Below are 16655 nucleotides of genomic sequence, written 5' to 3'. Positions count from 1 at the left end.
AGAGCCTAGAGCTCTTGTGGAGAGCTTTACTTTAAAAAAAATCAAAGGCCAAGCTCTTGCCAAGAGCTTAATCAAGTGCTACAAGAAAGAAGGAAGCAAGGCAAACTCAAAGCAAAGCTCTTGCCAAGAGCTTTCTCCAAGAGCTTTTTTGGGCTTCTTCAAGGAAAAATCAAGGGAAAAAGAGCTCAACAATGCACTCACCAAGGCTTGAACCCAAGACCAAGGGGGAGGGGGGGCAGCGCTACCTCACAAAAAAAACAAGCCAAAATTGGCTTGTTTTCTCTCCATGGGGTTCGAACTAAGTACCTCAAGGAAGCAAAGCTTTAGGCGCTACTCTTGTGCCATGAAAAATGGGCAGCTCCTGCACTCCCCAATGATCGAACCGGGCACCTCAAGGAAGGGAGACATTGGGCGCTACTCTTGTGCCAAGGAAAATGGCCAGCAAGTGCTCCGAACAAGGATCGAACCATGGACCTCAAGGGACAAGCAAAGCTCTTGCCAAGAGCTTAGAGCTGTTGCAAAGAGCTTAATTTCCTTGTCATAATGAGAAACGCGCGCAACACTTTGGAAGGAAGAGAACCAAGGCTCGGCTCTTGGTAACACCCGAGCTTTGACCTGGGAGGTATGCCATGGGCCAAAAATCCATCAAAAATCAAATTTAATTCATTTCTTCACCAAATTTTAGAGCCCACCCAAATTCGTAGATCCAAATTAGGAAGTGTATAAATAGGTGTTAGTTAGATCAAGAAAGAACTTTGGACTTTTACTTTTTACTTTTTTTGAATTTTGATTGGAGAACTTTTTCATTTTAGCTTCTGTTTGGAGTTTTCATTTTTCTGAAAACTTTGGCTTGATTTGGGAGGGAGAATTGAGTTCTCTTCCTCTGGGTTTTCTTGTTTTCTTTTCTGCAAAGCTTTGTTTGAGTCTTAAGTGTGAATAATTGAGGAAATTCTGTCTCACTCTCCTCTTAAGATCTCTTTGTTCAATTTACTGCATAATTCAAAAATTTGTGTTCTTCTTTACTGAATTTCATCTTCAATTCTCTTTAAATTGTCTTCTAGATTGGATCAAAGAAAATAGTAAGATCTAGACTTAGTTTTCTAGTCTCTTGACCCCTAAGATCTTGCATTTCCATTTGGTTTACTTGCTAAATGCTTCTACAAGCAAATTTACCTTTTTGTTTGAGATCTATTTCAATTCAAATTATCTTCTGCTCTTTTAATTTACTTGTTCTTTAAGATTCAGCACTTTTACTTTCTGTTTTCTTTAATTTACTGCAATTCCCCCTTCTCCCTTTACAATTCATGCAATTTAGCTTCTGTCAATTACAAATCACTCAAATCAACTCTTGTTTGCTTGACTAAATCAACCACTAAACTAAAATTGCTCAATCCTTCAATCCCTGTGGGATCGACCTCACTCACGTGAGTTATTATTACTTGATGTGACCCGGTACACTTGCCGGTGAGTTTTAGGTGTTGGAATTTCGGTTCCAACCCATCACTCAGATCCTTGGACCTTGCTTTTATATCCCTTTTTTTGCTGTTTCTTTTGCTTCAAGGATTAAACTTTCATAAATTTTAGAGAAGTTATAATACTTCTCTAAATTCCCGTTCCTTGTACATCAACATCTTTTAATTCAAATTTAACTATGCATTGGTCATATCATGCATTTAGAATCACAGAAAATACCACCACATCTAAGTAAATAAGACTACTATTCAATATAAACTCAATTTCTCATGCAATATATCACTTCTTTTTCTTTTTTATTTACATTCAAGCTTGGTGGGCAATACATGAGACACCTTTCAGAATTAAAGCAATTAACAGAAAACTAAACTAGAACCAAGGAATCTAACTAATAAAGGATTATGCAATAAACAAAGCAAAATAGCAGAAAACCGGAACATAACATAGTAAAAGCGAGAAGGAATATAGAATGAAAGGAGCTCAACAACGTTAGTTATCCTAGCAGTCGTTTTATTCTTCAGGTTGTGCTCCTCCGTGAAGATGATTCACCTCCCTTTGGTGCCATAAAAATAAACAGAAAACCCATAAGTGAAGCATCAACACCAAACTTAAAGGTTTGCTTGTCCTCAAGCAAAGAAGAACTGAAAACAAAATGAAATAAGTATCATGCTGAAAGAAGAATAAAAGGATAAAAGAATAAGAGAGAATTAGGATTGGGGGGTGGATGATTTGAAATCAGTCGCTGAGGTGGTTTAATTGGGCATTGCATACGACGCATACGCATAAAGAACGCATACGCGTAAGGAACGCATACGCGTAAGGAACGCGTACGTGTGGATCGTGCGAATTTCAAGTGACGCGTACGTGTCAGGGACGCATACGCGTCAGGGACGCGTACGCATGGACAGCCAGGGTGAAAAAACGACGCGCACGTATCAGGGACGCGTACGCATGATGGGGCTTGTGCTCCCATCACCATTCCGGCCCCATACCATCAAAACTCTCTGGCCTTACACCCATTTACACCGATTTGCAGGGTCACGCGTATGCGTGGGGACGCGTACGCGTGGACTGGCGAAAACGCAGGCGATGCGTACGCATGAGGGACGCGTACGCGTGGACTCGCTTGTGCACTAGGCACGCCACCAGCACCACTCCTGCACAACTCTTTGTTCAGTTTTATTTTTCACGCACACACATATGATGCGTACCCGTCAGCGACGCTTGCGCGTCGTGTGCTCATTTTTTTTCAATGCTCGGTTCCTGTTCTAAGATAGCTGCATGATCAGAACACACATAAAACGTAAGGAAAATAGTAAAAACTCAATAAAAATCAAATAAATAAGAAAATTACTACTACGAAAAATAACTAAGTATACGAAATTATCGGGTTGCCTCCCAACAAGTGCTTCTTTAATGTCACTAGCTTGACACTTGATTGTTGAATTTTCTTTCTCTTCTTCCAGTTGGTTAAAAGAAATGTCTCCAAGGGGGGAGAGGTGAAAATTAGTGCCCCCTGATATAAATTCCTCCAAACAAACTTTCTTTTATTGTGATTAACTAGATTCACCTTGCTTGTTGGTGTAGAGGTTGGATTTTTCTTTCTGACCTTCTCTTTTTCATGGATATTTTCTTCTGTTTCTTGGTCACAATCCCCTTTTCAGTGCTTTTCTTGGTTTTCTTCACTTCCTTGATTTCAAAATTTGGGTGTTGTGTGATGGTTAGAGTGTACCCTTCATCAAGACTTTCTTGAATTGGTGGTTCAATAAACTCACTTTCTATGACAGTCTCTACTTCATTGGAGTGTAGATTCCCATAATTGTTTTCATCCCTTACAACCTCCTTTGTTTGCGTATCTTCCTCCTTTGTTTTTGCATCTTCCTCTTCTTCCATGTGTGAGGATGGAAAGTTCTCTAATTCATTGGAGTATAAACTCCTTTGATTGATTTCATCACTTTCTTCTATAGGATCTTGCATTATATCTCTTGGGAAGGAATTTGCTTGTTCCTCTTCCTGTGACTTGATAATCGACTGCACATGTTTCTCTATATTTTTGACACTCGTCTTTATATCATGTATAAATTCTTTTATGAGAAGCTCAAGATCTGATGGTACTTGATATGAATAAGGAGATAGTGGCTCTTAATATGAATAAGAAGGAGATGATGATTCTTGATAAGAGTAAAAAGATGATGGTTCTTGGTATGGATAGGGAGATAGTGGCTCTTGATATGGGTAGAAAGATGATGGTTCTTGATATGGATAGAGAGGTGGTGGTTCTTGGTATGAATATGGAGATGGTGGTTCTTGATATGAATATGGAGATGGTGGTTCTTTATAGTTGGAAGATGGAGCACTGAAGTTTCTTTTGTTTTGACTTTGCCAACCAAAATTTGGGTAGTTCCCCCATTCACAATAATATGAATCACTCATTGGGTGTGAGTAGTGACCCATGTGTTCTCTCTCCATTATTTTTCTTAGCACAAAACACCAAAAAGAATTAAACGCACCATGTGGTAAACAAGAAAGCAAAGAAGAAAGAACATAAAGGAAATTTAAACTCAATAAATAAAATAACTAAGGGGACACCAAACTTAATTTGAGAAATTAAGAAAAATATTAGTGCTATTTTTTTTAAAATATTAAAGCAAAATTTAAATAAAATTAAAACTAAAATGTATAATCTAAGTAATCAAACAACTGATAGTTGTTAATCACTATCAATCCCCGGCAACGGCGCCAAAAACTTGGTGCGGAAATTATAACCACAAACTAACCAGCAAGTGCACTGGGTCGTACCAAGTAATACCTCAGGTGAGTGAGGGTCGATCCCACGAGGATTGATGATTCAAGAAACAATAATTGAGTGATAGGCTTAGTCAGGCAAGCAGAAAATATTGTTGATAGTTCAAAAAGCATTAAATAATAAATTCATAGTTCAAAGATAGGCAAGTAAATAAGTTGGGAATAAAATATGGAGAAAGCAGTTAAGGTTTCATAGTTATCTATTTTTCGGATTGACTTTTCTTATTAATTTTTTTAATCATGCAAGATTTAGTTTATGGCAAACTATATGTGACTAGACCCTAATTCCTTAAACCTTTATAGTCTCCTCTAATTCTCATCAACTGCCAATTCCTTGGTCAATTAATTCCAATTAGAGGGGTAAGTTTAATTCTAGTTATTATGCCCCAAAAACTCGAATTACCCAAATATAAAAGGATTATATGTCACGTATCCCGTTAAGTCCAGATAATTAGAAGTTTAGGAGAATTTGTTTTCAAGCTGTTGTTCAAGTAAAGAGCTTTTCCAAGTTATACAAGAACTCAATTAGAAAGAGGGTCATACTTCCGTTCCACCCAATTTCATAAAATAAATAACGAAAACAATTCTTAAATTATAAATCAGTGTATGAATTAAAATAAAGAGAACAATAGAATCAATCCATACAAATAGACAGAGCTCCTAACCTTAACGATGGAGGTTTAGTTGCTCATGGTTCAGAGAAGAAAAACTAGGATTGTAAATTGGGCTGAGGTGGAATGAAAAGTCAACTAATGTTGGGATCCCCCCTCAGGGAAGTATATTTAATCCTAATTAATTTAAAATCAAATTTCTAAAACTAAATTAATATCTTTTCCTAAAAATAAGATTTAAATTTAAATCAGAATTAATTAAATAATCACCAAGTCTTCAATTGATGGATGGGGACCACATGCTTTGTAGGTCCCATGCCTAACTTGGGAAGTAATGAGAAATGTTCCCCTGAGTCCTCCAGTCTGCAATCTCTAATCTGTGTTTCCTGGGCCGAAAACTAGGTCAAAAACAGACCAGAAATTGCCCCCAGCGTTTCTATGTTTTCTGCACGTGGCGCATGTCACGCGTACGTGTCAGTCACGCGTACGCGTCGATGGTCTTCTTCGTGTGTCTGATGCATGGAAACTTGTCTCTCAACAAATCTCCCTTCGCCAAGTATACCGAATTGTCGTCAAGTAAAAACTCACAATAGAGTGAGGTCAAATCCCACAGGGATTAATTGGTCAAGCAACTTTAATTAGAGGAATGTTCTAGTTGAGCTAAGCATAAATTGAGTTGAGGAATTGCAGAAAATTAAATGGTGGGAAAGTAAGACAAAAAATGTAAGTGCTGGAATTAAATGACAGAATGTTAATGGCATAAAGTAAATTGCATAATCTTAAATGGGGATTTGGGGAGATGAGCATAAAAGTAAATGGCAGAAAATAAAGAGAATGGGTAAGATTAGAAATGGGGGATTCATTAGGCTTAGGAGATGTTGCATTCTCTGGATCAAGTTCATTCTCATCTCTTCCTCAATCAATGCATTCATTGATCTCCTTGGAAATCTTAAGTGATTGGATCTCAATTCCTTGGCAAACCAATCTCTCTAAGCTTGAACAATTGCCCAATTCCTTGATTTAATTGCTCATGGGAAGAGATGAAGTATGGTCACTGATTATACCACATGCATTCCCAAATCAAAGTGTTGGTAGGATTATATGTCACTATATCCATGCAAACCTCAATTTGGTCCAGCATGAGAAAGCATTTCTAGCATTTCTTCTTCAATGTTTCCTTCTATTGTTTCACCTTTCCCTCCTCTTGTTTCACCCAATTTGGATTGATATCTTCGAAGACTACCCTGGCTTTCATACATAGTCTTAGGATGGTACTGGGGTAGCAAAGCCGAGCATTGGGATCAATCTTCTTGGCTGCTTCTTGAATCCCCTCAGCTATAATTTCATGTACATTGATGTCTCCACCCCTCATTATGCAATGTACCATAGTAGCTCGAGAAATGTTGACCTCAGAATTGTTTGAGGCTGGGAGGATAGATCTTCTCACGAGCTCAAACCATCCATTGGCTTCCAGTATGAGGTCTCCTCTTCTAATGAACCGTGGCCTCTTATCCGAATACCTTTCCCAATCTGATCCTATGACACATATGTCGTTCACAATTTCTTCAAGTTCATCATTGTCGGGGCCGTTACTTATTCTTGCTTGATAACTGGGCTTATCAGAAGGTTGTGATCTCAGATGAAGAGTCCTCATTATGGCATTGGAACTGAAGTCTAACTCTGTTCCTCTCACGTAGCTTTTGAAGGTAGGAGCCTTGGTAGTGTCTTCTCTGGCTACATTGGCATAGAACTCCTTAATGAGATTTGCATTTATCTTTGTGTCTGGGTTCGTGAGCTATTGCCAGCCCCTTTATTCAATCTTCTCTCTAATCTGTGGGCATTCATCATCGTTGAACTGGAATGTCAATTCTGGCAATATTTTCTTGTGTTGTATCCATTCAAATTGGAGCTCATGGAAGGCGGTCTTGAACCTTCCTTCGTCAAAAAGAATGCTCTCCACCGGTTCCTTTCCCTTTTCGCCTCTTGGAGCTTGATGATGCCATGAGTAGAAGTTGGTACGTGAAGGTGTTGAAAAGTATGGATTGATAATGGAATTCGGAAAGGTTAAGATATGGTATAGCTGTAGGATTGTGTTAACGTGTTTTTGGATGAGGGAAGAAGTGTTGGGTGTGTGTTTCAAAAGGGAAAAGAATGAAATGAAAGGGCATTTGAATATGGAGGGGTATAAAGTGGGGTCATTTATATAGAAAGATGATGGGTGATCGAAGGCTGTGGATTGATAGTAAGAACCAATGGTGGACGGTTGGGGTTTGGTATAAAATGAGCATAAGGATCATCAATTTGTGTGACGTGATTGGTTCGGTCTCCAAGGATATCATTCTTCCAATGTTGCATGGCAACACTTCCCAATGCACTCCTTTTGAAGACATGTGTATAGCCCGCTTTTGTGAAGTGGCCGAACCCCCTTCTCAATTTGTCTCATCAAATTTGTGCAATCCTTCCTTCATTTCCTACACAAGACAAAAAGGAAAGTAAAAGTTAGCATTGAATTTTTGGTAGTAAAAGTTAAAGAGTGGACTGGCTACTTTTTATTTTTTTTTTTGTTTCTAAACATCTAAATGCTGTCCATGAATGCAAACCAACTGACCTATTTAGTGTTTATGTATGCAACATTGGTGACACCAAACTTAGTTTGTGACAATGTAGTATAAAAAGAGTTGATTAAGGCTCTAGGATTAACACGTTATGAATTGTGTTTATGTCCTCTTAGTGTGCCTTGAACACCAAACTTGTTGTTCACTATATGTTGCATACAAGGGTTCTTCTAAGTGTTTGTCAAAGTTGATTTGGAATTCATGAACCTTGCTTTATTAACTACTTAAATCATCCTAAAAAAAACTGAAAAGATATAAAACATGGGTTGCCTCCCATTGAGCGCTTCGTTAGCGTCATTAGCTTGACGTTTAGCCTTAGTCAGGGTGGTTGGTAATGCCTCAAATCTTTCCCTCTCGCAGTGAATCTATCTCCTTTGGCTTCATTAAGAATCTCCACATGTTCCAAGGAGAGAATTCTGTTGATGGTGTAAACTTTAGGTAGCTGAGATGGAATGGTGGGGAGATGAGATAGGATAATTGGGAAATGAGCAGAGATTACTTCATCCCTTGGAGAGAAATCCTCTGTAGGGATCTTCTTGTTCCTCCATCCCCTTGGCGCCTTCTTCCTTGTTTCTTTTAATGCTACTCTACTCCTTGTGGCCTCTTTTTCCAGGAAAATTTTGTTGCTGGTCTCATATGGCTCTGAAGGGTTTAGCTCCTCTTGGGTTTCCCTTAGCTGTTGTGCCTTCTGACTGTATTGTTTGTCAACCCAAGGGACTCCCAAGGGTATTGTTTCTGCTACCAGTACCTTATTGTGATCCTCTCTTGATTCCTCGTTTTCTTGATCTGCTTCTTGTGAGGGTTTGAAGACATTGAAAGTAAGTTGTTCATCATGTATCCTCAGTATAAACTCTCCTCGCTCCACATCTATAAGTGCTCTGGCTGTGGCTAGGAATGGTCTTCCCAATATGATTGGATGGAGGTGACTTTCTTCCATTTCCAGGTTAACAAAGTCTGTGGGAAGGAAGTAGTTCCCAACCTTCACCAGCACTTTTTCAACCACTCCTATTGCTTGTTTTTGAGTTTTGTCAGCCAGCTTGATGATTACATCTGTGGGCATTAGCTCATTGATTTGAAGCTTCTTCATGAGGGATAAAGGCATTAAGTTGATGCTTGCTCCCAGGTCACAGAGTCCCTTATCAATCCTTGTTTCTCCTATAGCACAAGGGATGTGAAAACTCCCTGGGTCCTTCCTTTTTGTAGGAAACTCTGTTTGAATGAGAGCACTGCACTCCTTATTCATCACTATTATTTGTCCTCCCTTTAGTGAATTTTTCTTGGTCAGCAGCTCCTTCATACACTTAATGTATGAGGGCATTAGTTGGAGAGCCTTGATGAATGGTATGTTTACATGGAGAGATGCAAACATGTCGAGGAACTTTGAGTACACTTTCCTTTCTACACCCCCCTTGAGTGTTTGGGGAAAAGGTGCATATGGGTTCAGAATCTCTTTCTCCTTTAACTCCTTCTTTTGTATGGGGTTGGTTTCTTGGTTACTCTCTTCTTGCTTCTCTGCTGGAATGTCTCGAGAGTGTTCTAATGGTTTGTTTGGTTCTTCCTCACTCCCCTTATCACTTGTAGTGACCATCTTACATTCTTCCCATCTTACATACTTTGCTTCACCTCTCCGATTTTTCTCCGTGTCACTTGGGAAGCTATCAGTAGGCTTGGGAATCTACTGAGAGAGATATCCCACTTGAGACTCCAGCCTCTTCATGGAGTCTCCATGGTGTTTGATATTATCTCTCACTTCATCCTTAAACACTCTGTTGTCTTGGATTTCCTTGCATATACCTTCAAGTAGAGTCTCAATCCTGGAGAGTCTATCTTCGGATGGTGATGGTGAGTTGAGGTTGTAGGGGTGAGAAGGGCTATTTTGGTTTTGATATGGATGTTGAGAGGTATTGTTGGGTGGGTGTTGATATGATCTCTGTGTGGAATGTTGGTGAGTTGCATTCTTGTTGGGGTTGTGATGTCTCTGATCTTGGCCTTAATCTTGTTGATTTCTCCACCCAAAGTTTGGGTGGTTCTTCCAACCAGGATTATAAGTTTTGGAGTATGGATCATGGGTTTGCCTAGGTGAGTTCCCAATATAGTTGGCTTGTTCCCGATCACCCTCTTCCTCTGTATTTACTCCTTCTTGAGCTGCTGATGAGGTGGTGACTACTGTAACTTGGTTTCTTTCCATCTTCTTGGTAAGGTCAGCCAGCTGCTTGGTGATCATCTTGTTTTAAGCCAGCAGAGCATCTATGTTGTTCAGCTCCATCACTCCTCGAATGTTGCCCCTTTCAGAAGCATAGAAGTAGTCATTCTCAGCTACAGTCTCGATGACATCTATGGCTTCTTCAACGGTCTTCTTCTTGTTCAGAGATCCCCCAGATGAGTGGTCTACTGCATTCTTTGATTCATAAGAAAGACCCTCATAGAAAATGTGTAGTTGCACCCATTCATTGAACATGTTTGGGGGGCACCTTCTTGTTAAGTCCTTAAACCTCTTCCATGCTTCATAGAGAGTTTCACCATCTTGTTGCTTAAAGGTTTGTACCTCAGCTCTCAACCTGTTGATTCTTTGAGGAGGGTAGAATCTCGCCAAGAATTTGTTCACCACCTCTTCCCACGTTGTTAAACTCTCCTTCAGGAAAGATTCCAGCCATTTAGATGCTTTGTCCTTGATTGAAAAGGGGAACAAAAGCAGTCTATAGGTGTCAGGGTGAACACCATTAGACTTCACAGTATCACAGATCCTTAGGATGCTGGTTAGATATTAATTGGGGTCTTCTTGGGCACTTCCTCCAGATGCATAGCTGTTCTGAACGAGAGTGATGAGCTGGGGCTTTAGTTCAAAGTTATTGGCATATATGGTTGGCCTTTGAATGCTACTTCCACAATTTCCTAGGTTTGAATTGATGTAAGAGCCTAGAACTCTTCTCTCTTGCCCAGCATGATTTACTGGCCTTCTCTGGCATGGTTGTGAGCTTCTTCTTCATGGTGTTCCTCCATATTCTCCTCCAGGTCTGTTTCAAAATACTCTTCCTCTTTCTCGGCACCAATAACTCTCTTTCCTCTTGCTTTCCTCCTTAATCTAAGGAGGGTCCTCTCAGGTTTAGAATCAAAGGGAGTTTAAGCCCCGCTTCTTCTACCTGTCGTACAACCAACAAAGGAAACAACAAGAAAGAAAATAAATGAAGAAATTACTCTTGTTAGAATGGCTGTTAGTGTGAGTGGTGTAATGTATCAAACAGTTAGTGGGTTAGTGAACTAAATTCTAAACAATGAAGAAAACACAACAAACGGGTAAAGGAAAAGGGAATAAAATAGCTAAAACTGAAAGTAAATCACTAAAACGGAACAAAACAAAAGAAAATTGCTCAATCTAGTTATCCTCTAATTTAATCATTATCGATACAAAATCAATCCCCGGCAACGGTGCCATAAACTTGATGTACAGAAACTTGTCTCAACAAATCTCCCTTCGGCAAGTATACCAAATTGTCGTCAAGTAAAAACTCACAATAGAGTGAGGTCCAATCCCACAGGGATTGATTGGTCAAGCAACTTTAATTAGAGGAATGTTCTAGTTGAGCTAAGCAGAAATTGAGTTGAGGAATTGCAGAAAATTAAATGGAGGGAAAGTAAGACAGAAAATGTAAGTGCTGGAATTAAATGGCAGAATGTAAATAGCATAAAGTAAATTACAGAATCTTAAATGGGGATTTGGGGAGATGAGCATAAAAGTAAATGGCAGAAAATAAAGAGAATGGGTAAGATCAGAAATGGGGGATTCATTGGGCTTAGGAGATGTTGCATTCTCTGGATCAAGTTCATTCTCATCTCTTCCTCAATCAATGCATTCATTGATCTCCTTGGCAATCTTAAGTGATTGAATCCCAATTCCTTGGCAACCCAATCTCTCTAAGCTTGAACAATTGCCCAATTCCTTGATTTAATTACTCATGGGAAGAGATGAAGTATGGTCACTGATTATACCACATGCATTCCCAAATCAAAGTGTTGGTAGGATTATATGTCGCTATATCCACCCAAACCCCAATTTGGTCCAGCATGAGAAAGCATTTCTAGCATGATCTCCTCATTCCTCTTCCAAGGTTCCGAGGAGATCCAATTGTGGAAAGCTTCTCTTCCAAGATAGCTAACCAATTGGATGAAGAACGAAAGCTTTCTAGTAAAATTAAGAGAAAAGAAAGAAGAAGAATAATGAAAACTATTATTGATCCATCAAATTACAACAGAGCTCCCTAACCCAATGAAAGGGGGTTTAGTTGTTCATAGCTCTAGAAATGGAAGATGATAGAGAAGAATGCATTCTGAAATTTAATAAGAAATTGCAGAGAAAGTAAAATATACAAGGTATAGTTCTCCATTTCCAGATCACCGTCCTCTTTTTAATTCAAAACTATCCCGATATATACTACTCCTCTGATCTTCTAGTTAGCTCTTCAAGTCTTGGATATAGGCCCTTGATCTTTATTTGAAGCAGTTACGGTCTTTAGTGGGCTCAGCTTTGCTTGTAGAAAGAATGCAAGTTAGGCACAATGGGAAGTTAGTTAGGACGTTAGTGGCGTTAACGTTAAGTGTAAAATTGGGTTCGAAAGCGTTAGTGATGATAACTTTGTCACTAATGTAACCACTAACGTAGCCTTTTAGCCCTTCGTAAGCGTTATTGGCACTTACTTTTACCAAAAACGTTGCTCTTGGTTCCTCTCTTCCGCGTTAATAATCCACTTTAGTGTAACTAACGTGGCTCTTAATGTGGGCATGCCAAGACTCGAGAGCGTTAGTGACACTTCAAAATGCCCCTTCCTTCCACATTAGTGCTTCACGTTAATGGCATTAACGTGACCACTAATGTGGGTGTGCTTTCCATCTCCAACGTTAGTGACAAGGGTTAGTGTCACTAACATTGGCACATCATCCCTTGCTCCACGTTACCATTCACGTTAGTGGTCTTAACGTGACCACTAACGTAGGCAATCTTGGCCTGATCCAGCGTTAGTGACAAAGGTGAGTGTCACTAACGTTGGCGATCTCTTCTTACTGCACGTTAAAGTTCACGTTAATTGGGTTAACATGACTCTTAACGTGGCTATGTGTGGCCTTTTGGAACGTTAGTGGTGTTTACCTTTACCACTAACGTTGGAGCTTCTCTTTTCTTCTACGTTGGTTTCCACATCAGGTACACACACGTGTCATCCTGGAAAGCTCCAAATCACGCGCACGCATCAGGTATGCGCGCGCGTCGCTCCTCGCTGTCATCTCCTTTAATTCTTGTGCTGCAGAAACTCCATCAAATCCAGCCGAATGCTACCTAAAATAAACAGAATTGCACAAGACTCAAAGTAGCATCCATAGTGGCTAAAAGATAATTAATTCTTGATTAAACTTAACAAATTAAATGCAAATTCACTAGGAAAAGATAGAAAAGATGCTCACGCATCAACAACCGCGCGAAGTAACCGGTGCCTTACCCTTCTTTCTCATCCTGAAAATAAAATAAAAGATTTTCGAGATCATAGGGCAACAATAAAATGAAATCACTAAGGAAGCACTAACAAGGTTAAAAGAAGCTCTTAAAATAGTGTGGTCTACAAAATAAACGCGGTGTGTATATCCCAATGATGTGCGCAGTTGGAACACACACACCAGCCAGATACCACGGCAACCACAACGATTATCAGTCAAATATCACTGCCTCTCAAATAGGTGCTTAAGTTTCAAGGCTAAAGCATGGATGATGAGCGGATAATTTATACGCTTTTTGGCATTGTTTTTAGGTAGTTTTCAGTATGTGTTAATTACTTTTTAGTATATTTTTATTAGTTTTTATTCAAAATTCACATTTCTGGACTTTACTATGAGTTTTTATATTTTTCTGTAATTTCAAGTATTTTCTGGCTGAAATTTAGGGACCTGAGCAAAAATCTGATTCAGAGGCTGAAAAAGGACTGTAGATGCTGTTGGATTCTGACCTCCCTGCACTCGAAGTGGATTTTCTGGAGCTACGGAAGCCCAATTGGCGCGTTCTCAATTGTGTTAGAAAGTTGACATTTTGGGCTTTCCAGAAATATATAATAGTCCATACTTTGCCCGAGATTTGATGGCCCAAACCGGCGTTCCAAGTCTGCATAAAAATTCTGGCGTCAAAACACCAGAACTGGCATAAAAGCTGGAGTTAAACGCCCAAACTGGCACCAAAGCTGGCGTTTAACTTCAAGAAAAGTCTCTACATGTGAAAGCTTCAACGCTCAGCCCAAGCACACACCAAGTGGGCCCAGAAGTGGATTTCTGCATCATTTAATCATTTCTATAAACGCTAGGCTACTAGTTCTCTATAAATAGGACCTCTCTATTGTATTTGAATCTAGAGTTCATATTTTGATCATGTTTTGATGATTGAACCCTCTTTGGGAGGCTAGCCATTCGGCCATGCCTGGACCTTGTTCTTATGTATTTTCAACGGTGGAGTTTATACACCCCATAGATTAAGGTGTGGAGCTCTGCTGTTCTTCATGAATTAATGCAATTACTATTGTTTCTCTATTCAATTCATGCCTACTTCTTCTCTAAGATATCCATTCACACTTCAACATGATGAATGTGATGAACTAGTTACACTCATCACCATTCTCACCTATGAACGCGTGCCTGACAACCACTTCCGTTCTACATGCAAACAAGCTTGAATGTGTATCTCTTGGGTTTCTAATCTAAGATTAAAGCCTTCGTGGTATAGGCTAGAATTATTGGAGGCCATTCCTGAGATCCAGAAAGTCTAAACCTTGTATGTGGTATTCCGAGTAGGATCTGGGATGGGATGACTGTGACGAGCTTCAAACTCGCGAGTGTTGGGCGTAATGACAAACGCAAAAGGATCAATGGATCCTATTCCAACATGATCAAGAACCAACAGCTGATTAGCCCTGCGGTGGCAGCGTAGATGGACTATTTTCACTGAGAGGACGGACGGTAGCCATTGACAACGGTGATCCCCCAACATACAGCTTGCCATTGAAAGGAGTATGAATGATTGGATGAAAGCAATAGGAAAGCAGAGGTTCAGGAGGAACAAAGCATCTTCATACGCTTATCTGAAGTTCCCACCAATAAATTACATAAGTATCTCTATCTTATTTTATTTATATTTTAATTATCAAAATCCTATAACCATCTGAATCTGCCTGACTGAGATTTACAAGATGACCAAAGCTTGCTTCAAGCTGACAATCTCCGTGGGATTGACCCTTACTCCCGTAAGGTTTATTACTTAGACGACCCAGTGCACTTACTGGTTAGTTGTGCGGAGTTGTAAAAAGGAATTGAGATTATAATCATGCGTACCAAGTTGTTGGCACAGTTGAGATCACAATTTCGTGCACCAAGTTTTTGGCGCCGTTGCCGGGGATTGTTCGAGTTTGGACAACTGACGGTTCATCTTGTTGCTCAGATTAGGTAATTTTATTTTATTTTAAAGCTCTTTATTCTTTTTACTTTTTGAAAATTTTCTTTTCTATTTTATTCTTCAGAATTTTTAAGAATGAATTCTAGAGTTTCATGATGATCTGTTGAAGTCTGGCTGGCTATGAAGTCATGTCTAATCTTTTGGACCGAGGTTTCAACTTTTCATCACAAGAGCTTGTTGATTTCTATCAATCTTGCTGTTGTGTGTAATGATCTGCTAAAGCTTGGCTGGCCGTTGGCCATGTCTAGTGTTTTAGACCGAAGCTTTCATTGAAAGCTTGGCTGGCTAGTAAGCCATGTCTAATTCCTGGACCGGAGTTTTAGACTAACACTGCATGATTCCTGGAATTCTCATTAAGAATTTTGAATTTCTTATTTTCTTCCAAATAATTTTCGAAAAATACAAAAAAAATTTTTTTATAAAATCATAAAAATCAAAAATAATTTGTGTTTCTTGTTTAAGTCTAGTGTCAATTTTCAAGTTTGGTGTCCTGCATGTTTTATTTAATCCCTTGCATTTTTCAAATATATGAATTATGTTCTTCATTAATCTTCAAGTTGTTCTTGATGATTTCCTTGCTCTGATATTTAAATTCTCTTGTTTTGTGTCTTTTGTTGTTTCTCATATGCATTCTCAATTTGTTAGTGTCTCTAATACGAAAATTTCTAAGTTTGGTGTCTTGCATGCATTGTTTATTTGATCTTAGTTTTTCCATGATTAGCTTCATTTTGTTGTTTCTCATCATAAAAAAAAATCAAAAAATTTTCAAAATTATATCTTTTCAAGTCAATAATATAGAGAATTGAACATTCAAAACATACAGCAGATGAATTACAAAGAAAAAGCTGGGCATTCAAAACACCCAGTGAGGAAGGAAAACTTATGTTTAAACGCCAGCCAGGTACTCTGGCTGGGCGTTAAATGCCAAAAAAGGTTGTATTTTGGGCGTTAAACTCCAGAATGGATACTATTTTGGGCGTTTAACGCCAGGATGGCACAGGTGGGAAGATTTTCATTTTAATTCAATTCTTTTTCAAATTTTCATAATTTTTCAAAATCAAATCTTTTTCAAATCATATCTTTTCAATCATATCCTTTCAAAATCAAATCCTTTCCATTTTTTTATTGTTTTCAAAAATCCTTGCTAACAATTAGTGATTTGATTCAGAAATTTCTCCCTTGTTAAGAAAAGTTCAATATTTGAATTTTAGAATCATATCTTTTAAATTTCTTGTTAGCCAAGTCATTAATCTTAAAATCAAATCTTTTTTTTAATTATTTTTCAATCATATCCTTTCAATCATATCTTTTTAAAACCCTATCTTCTCAATCATATCTTCTCAACCACATCTTTTTCAAAATCTTTTCCAAAATCACTTAATTACTTTCTCAATTTTAATTTTCGAAAATCATTAACCAAATTTTCAAAATTTCTTTTAATTATTTCAAAATCTTTTTAAATTTAAGGGGTAAGTATGGTTTTGGTCCCTAACGTTGAGGGCCAGAATCGAAACCGTCCCTCATCTAATTTTCGATATAAAATCGTCCTTAACGTTTTTTTTCGTATTAAAATCGTCATTTTTAATAAAATTTTTTGTTTTATTCCTAAACTACCCCTATTCCTATTTTAATAATAAAAATTATAAAATTAAAAAAAAAAAAGAAAACGCGTAT

Source organism: Arachis ipaensis, chromosome B06 (assembly GCF_000816755.2).
Source record: "Arachis ipaensis cultivar K30076 chromosome B06, Araip1.1, whole genome shotgun sequence".
NCBI classification, from domain to species: Eukaryota; Viridiplantae; Streptophyta; class Magnoliopsida; order Fabales; family Fabaceae; genus Arachis; species Arachis ipaensis.
The sequence above is the reverse complement of the archived record's forward strand: the minus strand, read 5'-3'. Positions refer to the sequence as shown.